At 43.0% G+C, this 23,917-nt stretch overlaps 1 protein-coding gene across 5 annotated transcripts in view; it reads left to right on the top strand.

Annotated features, from left to right (window-relative positions):
- The window catches only part of SLC41A2 (solute carrier family 41 member 2), a 130,752-nt gene that overhangs the window by 14,738 nt on the left and 92,097 nt on the right, over nucleotides 1-23,917 (top strand). Inside the window, exon 1 of one of the 5 annotated variants that reach the window (XM_020982401.2) lies at nucleotides 12,541-12,629. The exons of 3 other annotated variants lie outside the window; for them this stretch is intronic. The gene's annotated coding sequence lies outside the window, so the exon portion shown is untranslated. Of the gene's footprint in view, nucleotides 1-12,540; nucleotides 12,630-12,851; nucleotides 12,922-23,917 lie in introns of those variants that run through there. One more of the 5 variants, XM_020982398.2, reaches the window with a different exon arrangement.

Genomic DNA, 23,917 nt, shown 5'->3' with positions numbered 1-23,917 from the left:
TTTCAAAACTTTCTACAGGGCTCTTTAAGTCTCTGTCTTTCCTATATTAGGTGAGTTCTATCCTTTTCCTATTTTTGTTTTTTTCTGGAATCCTGAGAAAAAACAGAAATCAGCATAACCAGAGACATGGCAAGGATGTGTAAAACTGACCATGTAGAATTTTAGAACTGGGAGGGGCCCCAGTGGCCATTTAGGGCAAACTGTTGTCCAGAAGGAATCCCCAAACACAATGGGGTTTCTGCTTTTAGATTTAATTTGAATAATTGCAATGTCATAGGAATTATACCTATTGACCTCTAGTGTTAACAAAATTTAGGAAAACCAAACAAATATAGTATACTTCTTCTAAGAAAAAAAATCTTTTAATATGTGAGTTTGGGAACTATATCTCTCCCAAAGTTTGAAGGGCCCATTATTATAATATTGTTCATAATTATAGACGGATTAAAGAAAAAGTCATGCACATTCCTTTTGCTTTTAAATCAGTACATTTTTTTAATGAGGCAATTGGGGTTAAGTGACTTGCCTAGGGTCACATGGCTAGTAAGTATCATGTGTCTGAGGCCAGATTTGAGTACTCCTGACTCCGGTGTCGGTGCTCTATCCACTGTGCCACCTACTTGCCCCTTTTTTTAAAAAAATTTTTTTATTAACTTATTTTGATTTATTGACAATCACTTCCCTAAGCTTTTGAGTTTTAAATTTTTCTCCCCTTCCCTCCCCAAGACGGAGTGCAATCTGATATAGGCTCTACATATACATTCCTATTAAACATATTTTCACATTAGTGATGTTGTAAGGAAGAATTACAGCCAATAGGAGGAACCACCAGAAAGAAGAAACAAAACAAAACAGAAGAAAAAAATAGCAAATAGTATATGCTTCGATCTACATTCAAACTCCATAGTTCTTTCTTTGGATGTGGATAGCATTTTCCATCATGAGGCCTTTGGAGATGTTTTAGATCCTTGTATTGCTGAGAAAGGTTAAGTCTGTCAATATTAGTCATCACACAATGTGGCTATTACTGTGTACAATGTTCTTCTGGTTTGAGCATGATCTTTTCTTTAGAGACCCCGTGGTGTTTCACTTCCTTTGGCTTCTTTTCAATGAACTTTTCATTTGTTTTGTTGTAGTAAGTAGATTCAGTTTTGGTTCTCTTTATTTCTGTATTGGTTCATAACGTCTTTCCATGTTTCTCTAAATTATTCATAGTCACCATTTTTTATTACATAGCAATATACATTGCATTTATATACCACAGTTTGTCCAGTCTCAGTAAGGAGTGTATGACTCATTTAACCGTACATACAGATAACCTGGCCGGGCTTGTGATCATAGCAGCAGTGAGAGCCAGAGACAGAACCTTTAAGGTTTGTCAAGAACTTTGCCTATGTGATTTTCATTAAATCCTCACAACAGCCCTGGGAGGAATGAAGTGACTTGCCCAGGGTCACATGGGGAGGGCAGTAAGTGTCCAAGGTGCCCAGACTCGAGGCCTGAGCAGCCCGATACAGTTTGCAGGGGGGTGGCCCTTGCCTATGGGAGTCTGTAGGCCGATGCTCTTTCCTGGAGTGCTCTGCTTGCTGGAGGTGCTGGAGCAGAAGGGCCGTCCCATCCCTTCTTGGGTGGTTGGCTGTTGTCCTTTGCTCTTGAAGAGGACCAAAATGACCCCACTGTGTTAGAGTCAAGGTACATTGTGTCTGACTGTGGCTGATCAGACCGGTACGAGCTCATAATGTTCAGGCACTAATAGTCCATGTGAACGTTTGGGGTGGAGTCTCCAAACTCGAGCATCTCGTGTTTCTTTTGTGCTGCTTCAGTTGTTTTGCTCACAGAGCCAGCACCTTCTCTGATGAGGCCCGCCATGCTGGTGGCCCTGTGCCACCGTCTCCCATGTCATGCAATCAATTCCAAGGTTCTTAGGGAGACCTTGAGAGCGTCTTGTGTCGCTTCTTCTTACCACCATGTGGGGTTCTCTTTTAGGCAAGCAGACGTTTGGCATTGGAACAGCGTGGCCAGCCCCTTGCGGTTGCGCTCTCTGTAGTAGCATTTGAATGCTTGGCAGTTTAGTTCGACAAAGTGGTCAGGAGTGACGGGTGTGCCTCTGGCGTGAAGGCTGTGGATGGAGCTCTTTTCAGGACTGTTTCCTCCCTTTGGTGTCTGCCTGATCCACCTAACTCCTATGTGTGGCTCCACGAAACCGTGGCACCTGCAGGCCACACCCGGTAAACACCCCTTGTAGAATTACATGACGGAGATGTCCCAAACATGTGCGCCTTTCTTCCCTCTTTTCTTTGACTTTGGCCTTCTCCTTCTGGGTCGTGTTGCCATCCCACTGCTTCTCAGAAGGGCTTCAAAGGGTACTTTGAAAATAATCGTCCCACTTCACTTGGCCCACTCTATGGGGTGAGGGGAGAGGGAAAGTATTACTATTTCTATTTTATATGGAAATACAGGGGCAGCTAGTAACCCAGTCAATAGAGTACTCCAGCTTCAGACACTTTTACTAGCTGTGTGATCCTGGGCAAGTCACTTAACCTCTGTCTGCCTCAGTTTCCTCATCCGTGAAGTGGAGATAATAACAGCACCTACCTCCCAGGGTTGCTGTGAACATCGTATGAGAGATCTGTAAAGCGCTTAGCACAGTGCCTGACACGTGGTAATCACTATGTAAGTGTTAGCTATTATCATTATTATTATTATTAATGACTAAATAGTTTCACAGTGAAATGACTGTCCAAAGGACGAGTTGGAACAAAAGCCCTAAGTCTTCTGTCCCCCGAGAGTTCACTGTGTTTGCCACTACAGACTCTCTCAGTGCCCCGGGGGTCCCTTTCTGTTGACCCTCCCTTTCTGTTGACCCTCCCTTTCTGACCTTAGGTTCATTTGGTGCCCTCAGGTTCTCAAGTTTCTACCATTAAAACACAGTTTCAGGGAGGGACCTGCAAGGCTCTAGTGAAAATGACAGGCAAGACTTAAAATAGCGCTCTTCCCAGGGTTATTTTCATTCTAAACAGTGACAAAGCCTTAAATTCAGTGCATATACCTATAATTTATATCACTTCAGTCAGCAAGATTCTGAAAGAAGGCATTTGGAGGAGCGTGACACCTGGACCCCTGCAATCATACCATGTAGGCCTCAGTCTGCTTTTAAAGCCAGCCTCACCTGTAATTGATCCACTCAGCACTGCCCTCCCCCATTTCCCCTCCTCAAGAGCTCCACTAGAACTATTGGAAAAAAAAGTGTAGCTTTTGGAGAATCTTGGGTTTCAAAGTAGAGAAGGAGAGATGGCCCAACACATAGCTTAAGTGAGTTGACTAAGGATCTAATTCCCCAGGTGGACCAGTTTAGGTACCTGTCTAAGAATATTTTCCCCTACTCTTTTTTTTGGGGGGCGGGGCTAGGCAATGGGGTTAAGTGACCTGCCCAAGGTCACACAGCTAGTAAGTATCAAATGTCTGAGGTCAAATTTGAACTCAGGTCCTCCTGACTCCAAGGCTCTATCCACTGCGCCACCTAGCTGCTCCTACTCTTACCGAACTTTTTACTTTGTACTGCCTGAAAGACTAATAGGGATGAGAACCTGCGGCCTCCAGGTGGCCGAGCAGGTCCTCAAGCACAGCCCTTTGACTGAATCCAAGTTTGGCACAGATTCTCCACCCCTGGACCAGTTTGAGATTTGGTGGTGGTGGGTGCTGGTAGTCAGGCTTTATAAGCTTGATAGAGTCAGAATCAGAATTAGGGTTGCTTCTCTGACTTTTTACAAAAGGTACACAATTTGAAAGGAGCTAAGAAACTAATAGTCATCTGTTCTTTAGTGTAAATTCTTTAAATAAGATGCCTTCCTCCTAACACCCAGTTCTGATCAGACACACGGAAATTGTGGGAGCTTTGATTAGGAGATTGCTCAGAGGTGGAGGGGAGGAAGATCTGAGGGCTTTCGGTTAAGCCAGCCACATATCTATCTCTCCTTATCACTCCTGTCCTCCAAGCCTGCAGATGGATGGATCAGGGACCACCCACGTGTGGGGACTTGGAGAAAGGCGATCCAGACCTGTAATGGTGGGTACTAAAGTGAAACTGACTAGTGGAGAGTTTTGCCCAAGAGCCAGCCCTGTACCGTTAGGAAGAGGGGAGGATTTAACATCATTTTTATGCTCGGACAAGCACTGAGAGTGATTTGTTCAGTGTCTCAGTCAAAGGTCTTCTGGCTTCAAAAGAGTCTCTATTTACTCTACATGCTATGCTGCATGTAGTAGGCACATATTAAATGCTTAATGATTGATAGATAACCCCATTTCCTTTTCTTTTTCTTTTTTTGGACACGGTGTTATAGTCACCATGACTTCATGAGATTGCAATATAAGAGTTGGACAGTAAGGGAGAAAAAGTATTCCTTTCAAAACATGGTTCTGCCAAGTGGCTGGGGAAACTATGAGTAAAGCATGCTAGGTCAGTAGAAAGTGCCTCTGGGCTCTGTGAGAAGTGTGCTGGATCCTGGGTCACAAGAGGAAGCTTGAGACTGGCCTGAGAAGGAGGGGACTCATGTTGGAGTCCTGTGTTTGAGGCCCGTCCTCCTGCCTGGCTGACCTTGGCCAGATCACTCCTCCACCCCGTACCCCAGCTTCTTCAGCTGTAAAGTGAGGGGTGCTGGCTGCAGGAGACGGCTTCAGAGGTTTTCTTCAAGTCTAAATCTATGCCTCTGGCTTGGATTTGACTCCCAGCGCTGCCACTTTAGACCTAGGTGACCTTGGATCAGTCACTGAGACTCTCTGAGCCTCAGTTTCTTCATCTGTAAAATGAAGAGCTTTGACAGGGTGGCCTCTAAGATCCAGGTCTAAACATCTGTAATCTTGTGATGCATTGTCGGGAAATATTTTGTAGTGCCGTGGAGCCCTGCTGACTAGAATGGGTAAAAATGGAAATTTCAGATACTCCAGTATTACTGAAACCTGAACAGACATCAATTTTCCTGATACACTGTGATTATTTTCAGATACTTGGGTTTAAATCCAGGTTTTCATGTTGCCCCAAGTCCAGTACCACATTTTTTTGTAGATGTTAAATAAATTGGAATGTCAACAATGTTATCTTAAGAATCATTGTTTTATAGAGTAGGATCATAGACTTATAGAGTTTATGGCTGGGGGAGACCTTAGTGATCATTCTGGACCAACCCCTCATTCTACAGATGAGGAGACTGAGACCCAGGGGTTAAAAGACTTGTCCAAGGTCACTCGACTAGAATGCAGCAGAGTTGGCAGTCAGTTCCAGGGAGTATAGTTCCAGATTCTTTCCACTACACCATGAGTGTCCCCCCTCCCCCACTGTTATTTTTGAGGGGTGCTGGTGGTGCTGATATCACTAAGAAATGTTCATGTTTGATAGCTTTGGATGACCTGGCCAAAACATACTGTTAGTTTTTTCCTCATAGAATGTGGTATATTTGGGCTAGGATTAGGTTTTTGTTTTTTTAAATGTGTTTTATTGAAGTTTTAAAAAAACATCCTTGTTACTTCTCAACAGCTCCTCCCTCCCTAAAATACAGATCAGTCAACATATTAGCCATATCTGACAATGTCTGCCTTATTCCTCTGTGCTGAGAGGAGGAGGGTGTATGTCCCTGTCTGTCTGAAGAGGTGACTGGTGGCTGCCTTGAGTTAGCATTCTCCTATCTTTCAGTCTTGTTTTTGAATGAGATAATATCAGTACAGTGCTTACTTAGCACATAGCAGGTGATTAATAATGTCTGTTCTTTCCCCCTTCTCTTACCTTTACATTTCTGTGGTCATTTTGTAAATTGTTTCCTTGGTTTTGCTCACATTTCTCTGCATCAGTTCATACAGCTGTGAAGTGTGAGTCTGTTCTCTACCACCCTGAGTTTTCAGAGGCTCGCCGGGCATGTAACCTTTCTGTGACAGCAGCTCTTGAAGCTCACTGCCTCTCTTAGAACGCTTGTTGTCTGTATCATTAGGGAGGGGGTCCCACATTTCCTCATTCGAAGTTCTTTAAAATATTGAAGGAGTTTTGTTTCAGCCGCTAGACATATATAGAAAATCAGTACAAAAATACAAGACAGTTTGGGGTGGAGGAAGATACACTGAGCTGGAGAGCGGAGATCTGGCCAGGCCCCATCTAGAAAAAAACATGTGATTCAAGCTTTGGAGGGAACTGAAGATTCTGGGAGGCCCAGGTGAGAAGAGGGAGCTTCAGGGGTAGGGTCTGGGGGCCATCGAAATGAAGGCGCAGAGGTGGGTGATGGAGCATCATGGGAAGGGCCCACAAGAAGGCCAGAGACATGAAAGGGGAGCGGAAAAATAGGCTGGAAGTTTGGGTACAGAGGATTTTAAGTGCCAGGTAGAAGAGTTTGTGTTTGAAATCTCCACCCATTCTCATCTCCTCACTCTCCCTCAGCCTAAACATCCAGTTAGTTACCAAACCTTCTTGTTTCTGTGTCCAGAGCGTATCTTGTTTGCATCCCCTTCCACCCCCTCGCAAAGCTGCTCTCATCCTGGTTCAGGCCTTCATCACCCTTCCCCTGGACTCTGCCTCAGAGCTCTCCCCACTTCAATCTTTTTCCACAGAGCATCCAGAGGGGTCGTCCTTTAGTGCACATGGAGCCTCTCCCTCCTGCTCAGTGAACTCCAGTGGCTGCCTGTCACCCCAAGGAAATACAGGCTTCTCTCTTTGTCTTGTAAAGCCCCAACCTGCCTTATTACATTCTATTCTTCTTCAGGCCCTCTGTGATCCAGTGAGTTTGGCCTTCTCCATTTCCTATATTATATATAATGTATTATATATATATATATATATATATATATATATATACATATATATATGTAAATGATGTATATGTATGTGTGCGTTTATACATATGTGTGTGTGCATATAGGTATATTTCCAATCCTAATCCAATAAATAAGTGCCCCCTCTATGCCAGCGCACTGTGCCAAGCACTGAGGATACAGTTAATAAAAAGACAGCCTCTTTCCTAAAGAAGCTGACGGTCTAAAGGGGAGACAGGAGAGGTGTTGAGGGAGAGATGGGACACCAGGCAGTATCCATTATGTGGAGTTGAAACCAGGCAGGACAGCAGTTGCAGAGTGGTGTAGACTTCACACACACACTTTCTCTCTCTCTCTCTCTCTCTCTCTCTCTCTCTCTCTCTCTCTCTCTCTCTCTTCTCTCTCTCTTTCTCACACTCACTCACACATATACACCTTTGCTCTGGCCACGCCCCATGACTGGAATGTACCCCTGTCTTACCTTCACCTCTTAGAATCCATCATTCCCCTCCAGATGTAGCTCCGGCATCCCCCCCTTCACTTCTGCCTACATGAAACCTTTCCTTATAGGCCCAGCCTGTTGTCTCCTCTGTCCCTAAAGCCGTCACTCCTCACCTGGTATATCACAGGTCATCTGCCCACCCCAGATAGGTTGTAAGCTCCTTGAGGGCGAGGCTAATTTGACATTGTCTTTCCCTCCTTAGTGCCTAGCCCAGTTTACTTCATGTAGTGGATGCTTAATAAGTGCTTGATTCCTTGCTTTACAATTAACTGGATCCAGAATTGAACAGGAGGCAGCTGGGTGGCTCAGCGGATAGGGCACTGGGACTGGAATGAGGAAGACCTGAATTCAAATGTGACCTCAGACACTCACTAGCTGTTGGGACCCCGAGCATGTCATTCAACTTCTGTCTGCTTTTATCCACTGCAGAAGAAAAATGGCAAACCAGTCCAGCGTCTTTGCCAAGAAAACACCATGGACAGTGTAGTCCATGGGTCACATGAAGAGTGAGGCAGGGCTGAATGATAAGAGTAACTGAATGAAAGAAAAACCAGATTTGGTTGTATTTTGCAACTTCCAAAGAATCAAAAATGTGGTCATTTCCTAAGTGCGGTTGAAAGACAGCATTTTAGCGATGAAGAATTTCATTCAGGATGTGTAAGGCTGTTATCTGGAGAACACAGGCTTGGGAGAGAAGCAGGCTGCCAGGGAGAGTGGGAAGGACAACAGGTGGCCAGCCTTGTGGTAATATAGCCATCAATGGTGGGGCGGGGGAGGGAGGAGGGAGCATCCCGGCATTGGATGGGCCCTTGTGGAAAGTGAGGGAAAGACCTTGGCAGGAATGGCACAGCGCCCAATGAGCTTGTGTGGACCAGCTGACAGTTGTTTTCATAGAGGATAATCATAATCATAATAATCATAATAACAATAATAATAATAAAAATGGAGGCTATTCCAACCTCATGCGATCATGAATCCATTGAAGTTAGTATAAAGGGCTAGGAAGGAACTTGACAGTTCCTTGACAGAAAGCTAGACCCTCCTCCCTGCCATTGCCCCCAATTCCTTGCATAAGGAAAGAGTGTCCACCAAGGAAAGGTCTCCTTATTCCACATGTTGATTTGGCTATATTGTTTGGTATATCCTTTCAGCGGTGTTGTGTTGTTTCAGTCATGCCCCCATTTGGGGTTTTCTTGGCAAAGATCCTGGAGGGCTTCGCCATTTCCTTCTCCGGATCATTTTACAGATGAGGAAGCTGAGGCAAACAGGGTGAAGTGACTTGCCCAGGGTCACACAGCTTGTCAGTGTCTAATGCTGGATTTGAACTCAGGAAGATGAGCCTTCTTGACTCCAGGCCCAGCACTACGTTCGTTGCACCATGTAATTGCCCGTCCTTTCAGTAGTCTGTAATATACTGGCATTAGCATCAATTGTTTTACATTTTATTTCATTCCAAACTGTTGTGGGCTCTTTGCTGGCCTGGCTTCAGTTCTTGGGCCTCTCAGGTGACAGTGGTATCCTGGGGGACTATCAGATCCTGATAAGGGAGGTGTAAACAAGCTCGGGGGAAGCTGGCAACACCAGGGGGACAGTGGAGTGGAAAAGAAGCTTTTTCCAGTATTACTTCATCTTTCACTTTGGACTCAGTGAAAGCAAATGAGTGTAAATAGTCATAAAGATTAATGGCAATTCCCAAGGTTTAACATCCACCAGATGACATCACTTTCTCTATTTCCCCCTTTCTCCCACCCTTTCAAATGTTGAAACTTTTAAAAATATTCCATTAAGGAAACTTCTCTCCTGTAACATTTTTACCTTTTTTTTTTTTTTAAAGCTGTAATGTGTGCCCTCAAGGCCATATGTGACCCTTTGACTGAATCCAAACTTGGATTCTAAATTAAATTAAGTTCTAAATTAAAACATGACTACCTTTAAGTGATTTTTCTGTCAAAGGGCCGCACTAGAGGACCTAGAGGTCCACATGTGGCATCGAGGCCATGGCTTCCCCATCCCTGCCCTAGAACTTGTATTGGTGTTCTACTTTAGCTAACACCTCCCTCACAACACTCGTCTGTTTTGACTCTCGTGACGTAGCCTCTTTTCATGTTCTCCTCTGTCTCTGGCCATCCTTTACCAAGCTTCTTCATGACTACTTCTCATTCTGCCCCTGTGTGTGGGTGGCTTTCAAGGCTCCGTCTTTAGCCTTCTCTTTTCCCCTCACTCTTTGTCCTTCGCTTTCTCATCTGCTGCCTCTCTGCATATGACTCCTCCATCAATAGTCACAGCCCTAACCTTTGTCTTATACTTGATTTTCCAGTTTTCAGCTAGCACTGGGATATACCGCATCTGCCGCCACTTGGCCTTTCCAGAATGGAATTCTTCCTGAGAATTAGGTGGGCCTATGGTTGGCAGCACCCTTCATCCTCATCACCTACACTTAAGAACTCAGTTATGATCTTGTATGCTTCCTTTTCTCTTAAAACCCACATTCGATCACATGCCACAGTCTTTGCTTCTGTCTCTCAAATACCTGTAGTGTCTGGCTTCTTGCTCTGTCCCGGGTCTTCCCCTCGCCTTCTTCGGGCTGCCATTACTTTTTCCGGGCATTCCACTTTTCCAGCTGGCCTTCCTCTGGGCTCTTCAGCGCCTTGCCATGTACTCAGCACTTACCGTACACATGTGTTGGCTGAATTGTGTCTTGAGAATTAGAAGTTTGCAGACTCCAGGAATCAGGTGTTATAGGCAAGCCATCTTGACCTGTAGTGCTTCATATTAAAGCTTAATTGAATGAGCAGAACAGCTTTTCCAGTGACTAATATACATCAGAGGCTCGTTGAAGACCAGACATGGTGTTTCTCTCTCTCTTTTTTTTAATTTTTAGGCACTTTGGGGTTAAGTGACTTGCCCAGGGTCACACAGTTAATACGTGTTGAGTGTTTGGTCTGAGGCGGTTTTTGAACTCAGGTCCTCCTGACTCTAGGGCGGGTGCTCTATCCACTGCGCCACCTAGCTGCCCGGTGTTTCTCTTTCTAAAATGGATTAGATATGGTATTTGGGGATGGTAACTCGGACGGGGATGCAACTTCTGCTTTCACTGATTTTTAAAAAATACAAAGTCACCTTATCTTTAAAATACTAAAGAAAACTATGTGTAACATTGTGGAAAGAACATCGAATTTGGTGTCAGGGAATTTGGATTCAGATCCTCACTCTGTTAGGTATTGCTTGCGTGCCCTTGGCCGGCCAGGTCACTTCCTCTCTCTGAGGAACGGTTTCCTCATTTGCAAAATGGAAGCATTGGATCTGACAGAAAATTGTTGGTACCAAACGTGACATAACTGATTTATGTGTCTTCCTAGCAATGTCAGCATTTCAGTGGCATCCTTTGCATTCTCACACCTAAGACAGTGTCCATTAGGTTGAGCTGAGTCATATCTTAAGTCTCACCATAGAACCTTTCCTCGTAAACAAAGCCAGCGTGAACCAGACAGCAGCCTCTGATGTCCTTACCTCTTCATGGCATGAGGGCCAAAACGGCCAGAATGAAGAGGTTTTCCTCGCTCGGATTGTTGAGGGTGGCTGGGAACTCACAAGCAGGCCTTGCTCCCTCATACTTCCTCCTTCCTCTCTTCCCTAAGAGTGTAAGAGCCTTTCCCTGTGAGTTGGCTGGGGGACATCCCCCAGCGTGGCAGGTTTGCTACTCTGTTATCTCAGTGAAAGACTCTTTATTCCTCAACTCATGGCTTTGGTTTATTTCAGAACTTGGCAGATCCAGTGACCTCTCAGGTTCGCCTCTAATCTAAGGGATGCCATTCTGGTGTCCTGCAAGCAGATTAATTGGTAAAAGAACAATAATAAGTTGATATCGAATGTCGTCCTAAAGTTCCTATTGATTTTGGAGGAAGGTGATATAAATATTTAATACAGATGCTATGTAAATGTGCTCAAGTATAGTAGTAGTGTTACCACTGCCACTAACAACAATTACAATAACCTAGAGAGGTACCATGTGTAGTGGTACTGTGTAAGGAGAGTGCTTTGCAAGCCATAAGGTGCTCTATATCTGTATGGCTTGAGGTTCATTTTTTCGGCTGGTTTTTCATTGGTTCAGGGAATTCCCGATGAGGAAATGCCCCTCCAGTGTAGATTCGATTAGCACTTAATCTGTAGTTTAGAGAATTGGCCTGGGTCCTGAGAAGTTAAGTGATTTGTCCAAGGCCCTAGACCTAGGATGCATCGAAGGCAGGGTGCAAATCCACCACTGGCTCTTCCTGACTAGATCAGAGTAGAATCAAGAATAAAAAAAACATCACTTAAAGGTAGTCATGCTTTAATTTAGAATGTAGACTCTGTGAGGCTAGGGATTGTTTCCCTCTTTGTATTTGGAGCCCCAGTGCCTGGTATGTATGAGGCACTTCATAGCTGCTTATTGATTAGTTGATTGATGAATCACTCAAGAAGATGTAGCAAACATTGAACTTAACTTCATAGAAACTGTACAGTATATCATAGTATTTTTTTTAAATTAAAAAAATTAAAAAAAAATTTTTTTTAGGCAATTGGGGTTAAGTGACTTGCCCAGGGTCACACAGCTAGTAAGTGTCAGATGTTTGGTGTGAGGCTGGATTTGAACTCAGGTCCTCCTGACTTCAGGGCCAGTGCTGTATCCTCTGCACCACCTAGCTGCTCCTATCATCATATTTTTCAACGAAATTACATGACTAAAACAAGTTTGTATAGGCAGTTAATATTGACCTTTTTAAACTCTTCCTGCTTCAAGAGTTAAAACCAGAGATTTTTCACACACACAAAAACACATACACAAACACACATATAGAAGAATTAAGAGTACTTTACATTGCCCCTTGGAACAATAACTCACCCTCTCCAAAGTCTGGTGGATCAATAGGGCCCCTCATTGGGGCGGATGTAGTAAATCATAAATGTGTCAAGGAAAGAGATAGTTACAGGAAATGTCTATGTTTTTAGAGTTTGGAAATCAATAAAGACTTTCGTCATCTAGTCCAGTTGGTGATGCTGCAGGCCAGGGTCGTGAGAAGAACCGGGCACTTTAGGTCAGGTATTGAGAAAGAGGGGAAAGCCCAGCATAAGGATGCCAGAGATGCAGAGAGTAGCCTACCCTGGGGAGATGGGGAGAGGCTTCTTGGCTGAGTCTCGGCGGGTGTGGCTCAAGGGTAGATGTTTAAACTTGGACTTGGTGCTGAGACTGTGAAGGCCCCGCCCTCCTGCACCCTGGGTCAGGGCAGAGCCTCAGCGTCCGGCCAGAGGAGGAGCCTGATGATTGGAAGGGGTGTGAAACAGTGTCTAGAGTGGCAAGGTAATTGAGTAACCTGAGACCGTGTGCGTGTAATTTACTTAATCTGTCCATAGTTTGTACTCCAGGATTTCCTTGAACTGTAGTGAAAATAGTGGTTGTACCTGAGTGTGCACATGCTGTGCTGAAGGGGACACAGCTGGGAAAGTAATCGGGGTGGGGGGTGGGGGGAAAGTCCTGGTGCCCTAGGGGCGTGGCCTTTTCTAAAAGGAGGATGCCCTTTTATTCCCCTGGTTGGTGGCGGGGCACACAGAAGTCTTGGTAGGAATCTGCCTGAGAGAACCTTCAGTGTGGGGTATGTCCTGACAGTGGGTGCCTCTTTATGAAAGGCAGTCATCTGGGGGACTTCTAGAATACTGTCCTTGGAGCAGAAGGAAGCAGGCTTCAGAGGGGCAGGGGGAAGAGAAGAGACTGGGAGGGGAAATCACCTACAAATAAGCAGAGGCACAATGGGTGTTAGGCTGATTTGATCATAGAACACTGTGGGGCTTGGAAAAATATTAACAGCAGCCATAAATTTTGGTCTGGGAGGGGATGGAGGAAATTTGACAGCGGAATAGATGAAATTAAGTCATGAAAAATTGCTACACACAGTAAATATTTACTAATACACATTGAATCTTTTGGAGGGAAAACTATCCCTAGCACTGGGATTTATTTCATAGCTCCTTTAACGTTATACAGAACACAGCTTGGGAAACATAAACAGAATGGGAAGATCATTAGACTGGGAGTTAGACCTGGGTTTGGGTTCAGGTTTCAATGCTGCCACAGATTTTGGGGAGATAACGTTACCTCTCTGGACATAATTTCCTCATCTGTAAAAGGAGAGGTTTGTAATAAATTATCTAAATATTTGAAATATGTCAGTCTTGAAAATGGTAGGTAAGATTCACATACCTTAGGTGTGACAAATTAGAGGCAGAGTATATGTGATAGAGGGCTGACCTTGGATTCAGGAAGAGCTGGGTTCAAATCTAGCCTCAGTTTCTTTTTAGTGTTGGGATCATGGGCAAGGAACTTAACCTCTCTGAGACTCATTTTCCTAGTTTGTAAAAAAGGGGGGCATTTGAACTCAACGGCCTCTTAGATTTCATCCTGCAGTAAACCTATGGTCCTATGAAATGATTTGCTTCCGTCTTAGATAGACTTACCTCAATCTACTTGATTATAGATGGATTGTGTTATGGGATGGATTGTATTCGTAGAGGGAGTTACCAGAAGTTTTTTTAAAAAATATGATTTTGCCTCATTTTGTCCATTTAATTATATTATCCATTGGTTTCACTTTTCCTCCAGTCTGAGAAAGTCATTCCAAAAAACTCCATCATTTATTTTATATTCATTAAAGGGTGGGTTTTATATTTTGGATTTCACAATGAAGTGAACTTGTGTTTTTGGAAAGACAGAGCTCAAGTATCTCACTCTTGTAAGATGTCTGAATGACATATCCTGTGAATGATGTCTGACTTTATTCACAATTGTGTCTCAGCTCTGGGGCTTGGTTCCTTAAGAACTGATTAGGTACTGGGAGGAAAACCCCAAGAGATACTCCATGAGTTTTGTTCTGCTTGAGATAGTTTTACATGAGAAAATATGCCTTAAATGTGCTTTGCATAAGACCGCTTATGTCTTTTTAAACTGACTCATGTGTTTGGTAGCTACTTAACTATGGCCAGAGCTGGTTGTTTAGTCTAAAAAAACCAACAAATAGATCAACTATCTACTCTCATGTTGCCCCAGGAAACCCTAATCAATGAATTTTCAATCAGTTTAGTATTATGGGGGCTAGGATTTAATTGATGTCACGTAATGGAATAACATGTACTTTTCAAGTCTGCTAAGACCAGCCACTTAATTTTAGACGCACACTGCATTTCTTTCTTTCTCCAATACTTCTTCATTTTCCTAAATTTGATCGTAAAAACTAGAAATAGGAAATTTGAAATAATTGTGCTTAACTTTAGTTTGTCTTCCTGTTTAATTGATAAGATAGTTGGTGAATCTTTTAGTTTAACCTTGCAAGACACGCTGCTTCAATATGCATATTTCTAGGACCAAGTCCAGTTGGTTTTATTTTAATGTTATTTTTTTTTTGGTTTGTTTTTTGTTTGTTTGGGGTTTTTTTTAGGCAGTTAAGGTTAAGTGACTTGCCCAGGGTCACACAGCTAGTAAGTGTCAAGTGTTTGGTCTGAGGCCGTAGTTGAACTCAGGTCCTCCTGACTTCAGGGCCAGTGCTCTATCTACTGCACCACCTAGCTGTCCCTTAAAACTTAAAACTTTTTTTGGTCTGCTTGTTTTATTTAGTGTAGGATATGTATATTTAGTATTGGTGGGCCCATTCACAGTGTTCGCTTCTGAGCTGTTCCGGAGTTCCTCAGAAATTATTAGAATATGATGTCCAAGCCATTCTTAAGCAGAGTTTTTAGGGTTAATAATTTTGTGACATTACTACTTGTTGAGGAGATCTTGGAAAATGTTGAATGTGCTTTGTTTTTATTAAATAATCAGAGTTTTGGATACAGTTTCAGACAGCTGAATCAGATTCATTGCTGAATTGATCTCATTATCTTATTGAGGCGTTCATTAACCTAGTCCTCCCTTCTTCCAGACTTCCTGCTCTCCTCCCAAGGCCCCACCGTTCTAGATCCTCTCCCTTCAAATCCAGTCTGCTACCAGTTCTTGCCATTTCTGCTTTCCCAGCATCTCCTGCATTTGACCCCTTCTCTGCATTCACTCAGCTGCTACTTTAGTTCAGGACCTCATCACCTTTTGCCCAGATTCTTGCAGCAGCAGACTACATTGTAACTGGGCTCTCTGACTGAAATCTCTCCCCACTTTACTTCATTCTTTCTTTTTACTACTAAATAATATGCTAATATTCTATATATACGATAATACTAAAGTAATTTTACTTAAACAGAACTGACCACATCCCTCCCCTATTCAACCAATACCAGTGGCTTCCTGCTTTATTGTCTTTAGGATAAAGTAAAGACTCCTTTCTTCGCTTTTAAACCCCTGTGCCACCTAGCTCCAACCTGTCTTTCTGGCCTCTCTCATTCTGTGATTCAGCCACCCCATCCTTTTCTGTTGTTCCTCACTCACGAGCTCCATCTCCATTCTATGGACTGGCCATCCCACATGCCTGGAATGCACTGTCTCCTTACCTTTGCCACACTGAGTTCCTCTTTTCCTTCGGGATGCCGCTGAACACCATCTTGTGTATGAAGCCTTTGCTGATCTCCCCTCCCCACAACTGCTAGTGGCCTCCCTCGCAAACTTTCACCTTTTTGGAGCCACTTCGTATTTGTATTTTGATACGTGCTTCTCTCCCTCGTTAGAATGGAAACTCATCGTAAGTAGGGCCTGTTTCCTCCTTTGTCTTCGGCTCCCCAGCCATAGCACAGTACTGGCACATAGTAGGTGCTTTGATACCAGTTCCCAAACCTTCGCGTTTATGTTTTCTAGATCACATAAAGCAATCAAAAGTAGCCAAAGTTCACTATTTTTCCAGTTTCCTCCTCTATAAGGAGTCTCTGGGGAAGCTCAACATCTTTTTTTTTCTGTGCTGGCAATACTTTCACTTGGTCTCAGCGATAGATTGTGTCTGCTTTCTGGAAGCCTGGGTAGCCCAGCCAGTTAATCAGCAAGCATTTAGAAAGTGTCTTCTTTGTGCTGAAACACGATATAATCAACACCCAACCTCCGTGGCCCTGGGACTACCTGGGACACATGCGAGGGAACCGTGGTGCCCACAGATCAGGAAGCACAGAAAACTGCCAAAGGAACCACATAGTGATTGATGTGGGGGGTGGGGGAAGGAGATGAAGGACAGGGAGAGTTGGGAAAGGGCTCTTTCTGCAGGTGGAAGTAGGGAGGGACGGCTTGAAAGACCTCCATGTGGGAGATGGATTGCCGTGGCTGGGGGCTCCAACTCTGTGAAGGGGACCCTCTTGTCTTGGAGAGAGGCTGGAGCCCAGCTCAATGGAGGAGCGTGTGTTTTGTGCTCAGAGCAGTGGGGAGTAGCGACATGACATGATCGGCCCTGCACTGTAGAAAGATCAGTTTGGCGGCTGTGTGGAGTTTTAATTGGAGAGGGGAGAGACTTGTGGTGGAGTCACAGGAGACTCTGGCAGTATAGTTGTGGGGTGAGCAGTGGAGAGATTGGAGAAATGCGGAGGAGATGGTTTTGATAAAATCTGGGGGAGGGTCAGTGAGTGAGAGGGAAGAATCCAGGGGGGCAAGCCTGAGTGACAGGAAGCATGGGGTGATCTTTGATGAGTAGGGAAGCGAGGAGGAGGGAATGTGGAGGAAAGGTCATTTGGGTGGCTTCGGGAGACATTCAGCTTGAGCTGCCTGCCTATGGAAGATCCAGGTGCACCTGTCTAGCAGGCAGTTGGAGGTGATCTCAGGAGAGAGGGGAGGGCTACAAATGTGGATTTGGGAGAAGCTTCTTCAACAGAAGTTTGATCACTTGTTGATGAATTATTTGACCAGAGTGACGGATGGAATAAGTCTGTGGTATGCAAATAGATACTGTTAAATCAAATGGGTTATTTCCATTTCATTTCATTGTACCTTCTTATTTACCTACATGTATCCAGCAGGCATCTGAGTGCATGCAGTAACAGGCAGCTGTGGATCTGGGGTCTGAGGTCCTGCCATATGCCTGTACCTCTGATTTCTGCCATCTCCGTAGCCTCCGTAGTCTCCGTAGTCACTCAAGCTGTCTGCTCGTGGCTTTCTCAGTAAAATGAGGCGGTTGGACAATACGGTCCCTCAGGGCTCTGCTAGCTCGAGGGCTGTGGTCCTGAGGCAGTTCAGGGTCAAACTAGTAGAGGGTCTTGGTTCAGTATGAAACAATGAGGTTCACACCAAGTATGATCAGGAGCCAGAGGAGGAAATCACTGATTCAAAGAATGAGCTTGGTAGATGATACTAAGAGTAGCAGAGGTGGGGGATTCAAACTTCCTGAAAGAGAGAGGCTGTGTAGAATGCTAGAATAGTTTGCTCCTGAGGTCGTTAGAATGGAGGGACCAGTGTGTCATGTCTTAGCAGTAATGGTATGGAGAGGGCAACATAATGTGGTGTCATATTGAGTCTTGGAGAGCCAAAAAGAAAAAGTCGAAGATGATTTTAAGGTTTGTACTGAGGGCACCAACCAGTTGGTGGTCCTCTCTCTGTTAAAGGGAAACTTCAGGTAGAGAGTAACATAAAAAAACAAAACGAAACAAGGAGTTCATTGTATGGAACTTTGATATTAGCAAAATCCAATGGAAATACTGAGCCATTGAAGGAAATTGATGAAGTTAGAAATTGGGCCCCAGTATTCTGAGCTGAAAATTATCAGACTATTAGCTAATTAAATCCAACAAGCATTTATTAAGGGCTTGCTATGTTCTAGGTGCTGTACTAGGCATTGGAGACACAAAGGCAAAAATGAAAGTCTTTGCCCACTAAGAGTTTGTATTCCATTGAGGGAAGCATCACATCTGTACATAGACGGGTCAATTCAAAATAGAGACAGGTTTTTTTTAGGAGAGACAGACCCAGACGCACACAACTAAAAACTGAATAAGTCAAGAAAGGCCTCCTAGAAGAGGCAGCTATTGAGGCCTCCTTTGGAGGAGGCGGAGAAACAGCCAGTGGAATGGATCTGATCCATGAGATGAAGTGTCATGTACGTAATGGGGAATAACAAATAGACCGTTTGGCCAGGGCATAGGAAGTGGAAGGGCTTGGAGCTAGGTTGTGAAAGGCTTTAAACGCCTACCACAGGAGTTTGGAATTGATTGAAAAGGAGGCCACCAAAGCCTTGTGAGCAGGAAAGCGACAAGGTCCGATCTTTGTTTTAGGAATATCAGGTTAGCAGCTAGCTGTGGAACATAGATAGGAGAGGAGAGCAACTAGATTCATGGACGACAATTAAGCTGAGCACTCTGATCCTTGTGGTACCATTTGGGTTCCTGAAAGGAAATACGTTATTAGACATTTGCCCTGAATGTAGGGACTTGTAATTTAAGGGGAAAATGTAAAATGAAATTATCAATGTTATTTAAAGCAGAGCACCAAGAAAGATATAAATGAATTTATTATAGGCTAAGACAACTAAATATATCATTTTGCCAAGTAGGGCATCTCTGAAAGCTATTTAATTACACATGAAATACTCTCTGTTTCCTTATTACATATTTTTTTAATTGCAAACAGAAACTCCTAAGAAAATACTATTAAATAGAAAATGAAAAATGAATGTATACCTGAAGAGTCATAATGCTTTAAAAGCTGTAATATGTTCGAAGAGTCCTAACTTCCAGGTATATATTTATTGTTAGGGACCATGCAGTGGAATCGTTGGGTGTTTTGAGGTTGAACATAGAATCAAACAATTGGAAGGGACAACAGAACAAATATCTTCTTTATAGTATAGCTAACCAAGTGGTCTTTTAGCCTTTGGTTGAAGACCTCCAATGAGAGGCAACCCGCATTCTCCAAAGCAGCCTGTTCCACTCTAATAATTGTTAGGAATTTTTTCTGTACATCAGAATTAAATCTACCTCTGAAACATTCACCCATTACTCCTAGTTTTGACCTTTGGGATCAAAGTAACAATCCTTCAAATACTGGACCTTTTGTCTCTTTTTTCAGAGGGGTTCAATATCTCTTATATGATGCCTTCTCAATGGCTTCTCATTGTTTCCCTCTTCTGGACACCCTTAATATGTGGTGTGCAGAGCTGAACACGATGTTCTAGGTAGAGTCTGACTAGGACAGAGTACAGGGCTGTTTCAATAGACCATTATGCCTCTTTTAACATAGCCTGGATCATATTTTTATTTTTTTAGCACCGTATTACATTGTTGACAAAAGTGGAGCTGGTGGTCTGTTAAAATCCCCAGATGATTTTCAGATGAACTGTTCCCAAGCCATACTTCTCCCATTTTATATTTGTGAATTTGGTTTCTTGAACTCTAAGGTGAGACTTTATTACTTAATGAGCCCCTATTAAATTTCCTTTTATTAGAGTTGACCCAGATATTTTTGGATTTTGACTTCAACACATTAGCTATTATTCTTCCTAGCTTTTTGTAAGCTGTAAATTTATAAGCATAACTTCACTGAAATCATTGGTAAAAATGTTAAACAGCACAGAACCAAGGATATATCCTCATAGAATGCCACTACAGACTTCCCTTGACATTGACATTGAGCTATTTATCAATGACTACTTTTTGGGTCTAGCTATTAAACCACTTGCTAATTCATCTAACTATTATCTAGACTATATCTCTCCAACTTGTCCTCAAGAATCAATTGAGAGACTGTCAAATGCTTTGACAAAATCTAGGTAAACATTATCTGATCATTTCTGTGACTGATCACCCTTTCAAAAAAGGAGATGAGGTTGTCTGGCATAGCTAGTTATTGAAAATAACCATCCCATAAGAACCCACTCTTTGAAAAAAACTGCTGGGAAAACTGGAAAAGAGTATGGCAGAAACTAGGCATAGACCCAAATCTCACACCATATACCAAAATAAAGTCAAAATGGGTTCAGGACGTAGATATAAAGGCTGATACCATAAGTAAACTGGGAGAACAAGAAATAGTTTACCTATCAGATCTATGGAGAACAGAAGAATTCATAACCAAACAGGAGATAGAGAACATTATGAAAAGCAAAATGGATAATTTTGATTACATTAAATTGAAAAGTTTTTGCACAAACAAAGCCAATGCAACTAAGATTAGAAGGAAGGTAGAAAATTGGGAAAGAATTTTTACAACCAGTCTCTCTGATAAAGGCCTCATTTCTAAAGTATGTAGAGAATTAAGACAAATTTATAAGAACACAAGCCATTCCCCAATTGAGAAATGGTCAAAGGATATGAACAGACAGTTCTCAGATGAAGAAATTAAAGCCATCTATAGTCATATGAAAAAATGCTCTAAATCATTACTGATTAGAGAAATGCAAATCAAAACAACTGTGAGGTACCACATCACACCTATCAGATTGGTCAACATGACAAAACAGGAAATGATAAATGTTGGAGAGGACGTGGGAAAATTGGAACGCTAATACATTGTTGGTGGAGTTGTAAAATGATCCAACCATTTTGGAGAACAATTTGGAACTATGCCCAAAGGGCTACAAAAATGTGCATACCCTTTGATCCAGCAATAGCACTTCTAGGGCTATATCCCAAAGAAGAGATCAAACAAATGGGAAAAGGACCCATATATACAAAAATATACATAGCAGCTCTTTTTGTGGTGGCAAAGAATTGGAAATTGAGAGGATGCCCATCCATTGGGGAATGGCTGAGCGAGTTGTGGTATATGAATGTAATGGAATACTGTTGTGCTATAAAAAATGATGAACAGGTTGACTTCAGAAAAACCTGGACTTATATGCTCTGATGCTGAGTGAAGTGAGCAGAACCAGGAGGACTTTGTACACAATAACAGCCACGTTATGCAATGACTAAGATTGTTAAACTGAACCCTTCTCAGCATTACGAGGATCTAAGACATCTCCAGAGGCCTCGGGATGGAAAATGCTGTCCATATCCAAAGAAAGAACTATGGAAGTCGAATCGCTATCACTTATTCTTACCTTCTGTCGAGTTTTGTCTCAGCTTTCTGATGGTTCCTCCTATTGGTTTTAATTTTTACTTACAACTTCACTAATGTGAAAATATGTTTAATGGGTATGTAAATGTAAAGCCTATATCAGATTGTGCGCCGTCTTTGGGAGGGTAGGGGGGAGGAAAAGGGAGAAAAATTTTCAACTCAAAAGCATATGGAAAAAATAAAATTTAAAAAAATTAAAAAAAAAAAAGAAAATAACCATCCCATTTAAAGAGTTCATTCTGGAATTTTGCTGGGTCACAGTCAACTTCACTGGCCTAAGGTTGCTGAATTTGCATTCTTCTCTTGGCATGTGGGCTTTTTAGTGCCTTACCTAGGCCCTAGGATCTTTTGATTGTCACTGACAGTCATTCATCAGTCACATCTGCCAGCCTTTCCAAGACTCTGTTGTGTAGTTAGCCCGGGTGCACAGTGACTAAGCTCATTAGGTACAGTCAGATGCTATCTTCTTACTCTACCTTGTTTTTGAACAATTGGGGCCCATCTCCAGTCGTTCTGATCTATATCTTTCCACTGGACCCAGATGGTGCCCAAGGAGAAAGTGTGGCTTGTGACTCTGCAGAGCCCTCCCTCGCTTAAGTCCAATTCCCTTGCAGGTCACGGAATCCCCTTCCTGATGCCGTGGTCCTCTTCGAGAATGAAGGACAAAGGGGCAGCTAGGTGGCGCAGTGGATAGAGCACCGGCCCTGAAATCAGGAGGACCTGAGATCAAATCCGGCCTCAGACCAAACACTTGACATTTCCTAGCTGTGCAACCCTGGGCAAGTCACTTAACCCCAACTGCCTAAAAGCAAAAAAAAAAAAAAAAGAGAATGAGGGACAAACAACAGCTTCCACTCTGAACACGTCCCTTTTCCAGACTCTCCCATTTCTGTCAAGTCCATCCCCTGTCCTTCCAGTTTCCCAGCTCTGTAAGCTTGGTTATCTTGGATTCCTCATTCCCCTTTCCCCCAGCTATCCAATCAGCTGCTGAATCTTGTCATTTTTACCTTAATATCCCTCGTTCAGATTTCTTCTCTCTACTCAGTCTCCCGCCTCAGTGCAGACTCTCCTCACCTCTCACCTGGACTGCTTCACTTGTCTCGTCTGCTGATTGGCCACCCTGCCTCAAGTTTCCCCCACTGCCACCCTTCCTAGTCAATGCTCCATGTAGCTGCAAAGGGATTTTCCTACATTTCTGGTCTGACCACATCACTCTCCTACTCAGTAAATTCCAGTGGTTCCCTAATGTGTTAGGATCAAATAAAAATTCTTCATGGCATTTGAATACCTTCCTGACCTGTCTCTATCATTCTTTTCTAGTACCTTGGTGGATTAGGTGTTGGTCTTGGACACACACACACACACACACACACACACACACACACACACACACACACACACTACCCAGTGAGTCATTCCTTATTACAAAGGAAAGAGAAAAAAGAAAAAAAAAGCATTTCAGCAAAACAAACACATTAACATTATTTGAGTGTGCACAATATCCCACACACCTAGAGTGTGTTTAGCAAAGAGAGAAGTGCAGTTTCTCATTTTTTCTCTTGACTATTTATTGATAGTTCATTTTTTTTGTATTTTCATTTATATTGTTGTCAGTGTGCATATTGTTTCTTTGTCCTGTTTCCTTCCCATCAGTTCCTATCAGTTTTCCAAATTCCTCTCAGTCTTACATATTATTCTTTCTTATGGTACACTTTCATGTAGTACAGTTTCGGTGCCCTGAAATGGAGCACTCTCAACACTCCAGCGTTGTTGTGGTCCTGCTTCTGCGCGACGTACTCTAGCGTGTAAATGCCTTAGATTCTATTGGCCACCAAACTTGAGGATTGGAATCTGTTCTCTTTGGCAAGCTATAGTTTGTGAAAATTGCAATAGGAGCAAACTTTCTATGTGTGACTTACCTTTACAAAGAAAAAAAAAGGAATTCAAAGAACTTTCAACATAGCAAATGATAGGAAGAGAAAAAAAGGCTGTGGACTGTGAAGTCGCTGGTTATTCAAGGATTCAAAAAATATTATTGCTCCTTCGACCACCTGAGCCACCATATTATAATATCTGCCCTTCCTCTTATTAACTAGTGGAGTGCTGGGGGAATAAAGTCATTTTCTTGGTTTTTATTCTGTGCAAGGTGATGTGTAGGTCATCGCTGCCTCTGGATGGTACCAGACCGTTCTTCCCCTGTCCTTCCCTTAGATTGGATCGTCCAAGCACAAGTGGGCCCTTGCATTTTGTGAGTTTAGATCTTTGGGTGAGAGGAGCCTTTTGGTTTTTGTCTTTGTGTTGGGGGCGAACGAGCAATTGTTAGGAACGTTTTTAGAGTGGCTTCCTGTGTCAGGGATGGTTGCAATTAGAAGATCCTGTGATGCTGAGGGCCTTTTTTCCTCACAGGATTTTAATGTTTTTGTTATTCTCAGCTTGACAAGTGAAGCACTCTCGCGAAAGGCTCATTTGCTATTCAAAATGAAGTTTTTTGTTCTGTTTTTTGTTTTGTTTTTGGATAGCTTGTAGAGTGAAGGATTGAATGATATTTGAACTCCTTTTTAACTTGCTTAAGCCCATCAGTTGCTTTTCTGAGTTCTGGTGTGTGTGTTTGTGTGTGTGTGTGTGTGTGTGTGTTTTAAAATTAGTCCGTG

Source organism: Phascolarctos cinereus, unplaced genomic scaffold (genome assembly GCF_003287225.1).
Source record: "Phascolarctos cinereus isolate Bilbo 61053 unplaced genomic scaffold, phaCin_HiC Scaffold_1;HRSCAF=81, whole genome shotgun sequence".
NCBI classification, from domain to species: Eukaryota; Metazoa; Chordata; class Mammalia; order Diprotodontia; family Phascolarctidae; genus Phascolarctos; species Phascolarctos cinereus.
Note: the sequence above shows the minus strand (reverse complement) of the source record. Positions and strands in the feature narration are given on the sequence as shown.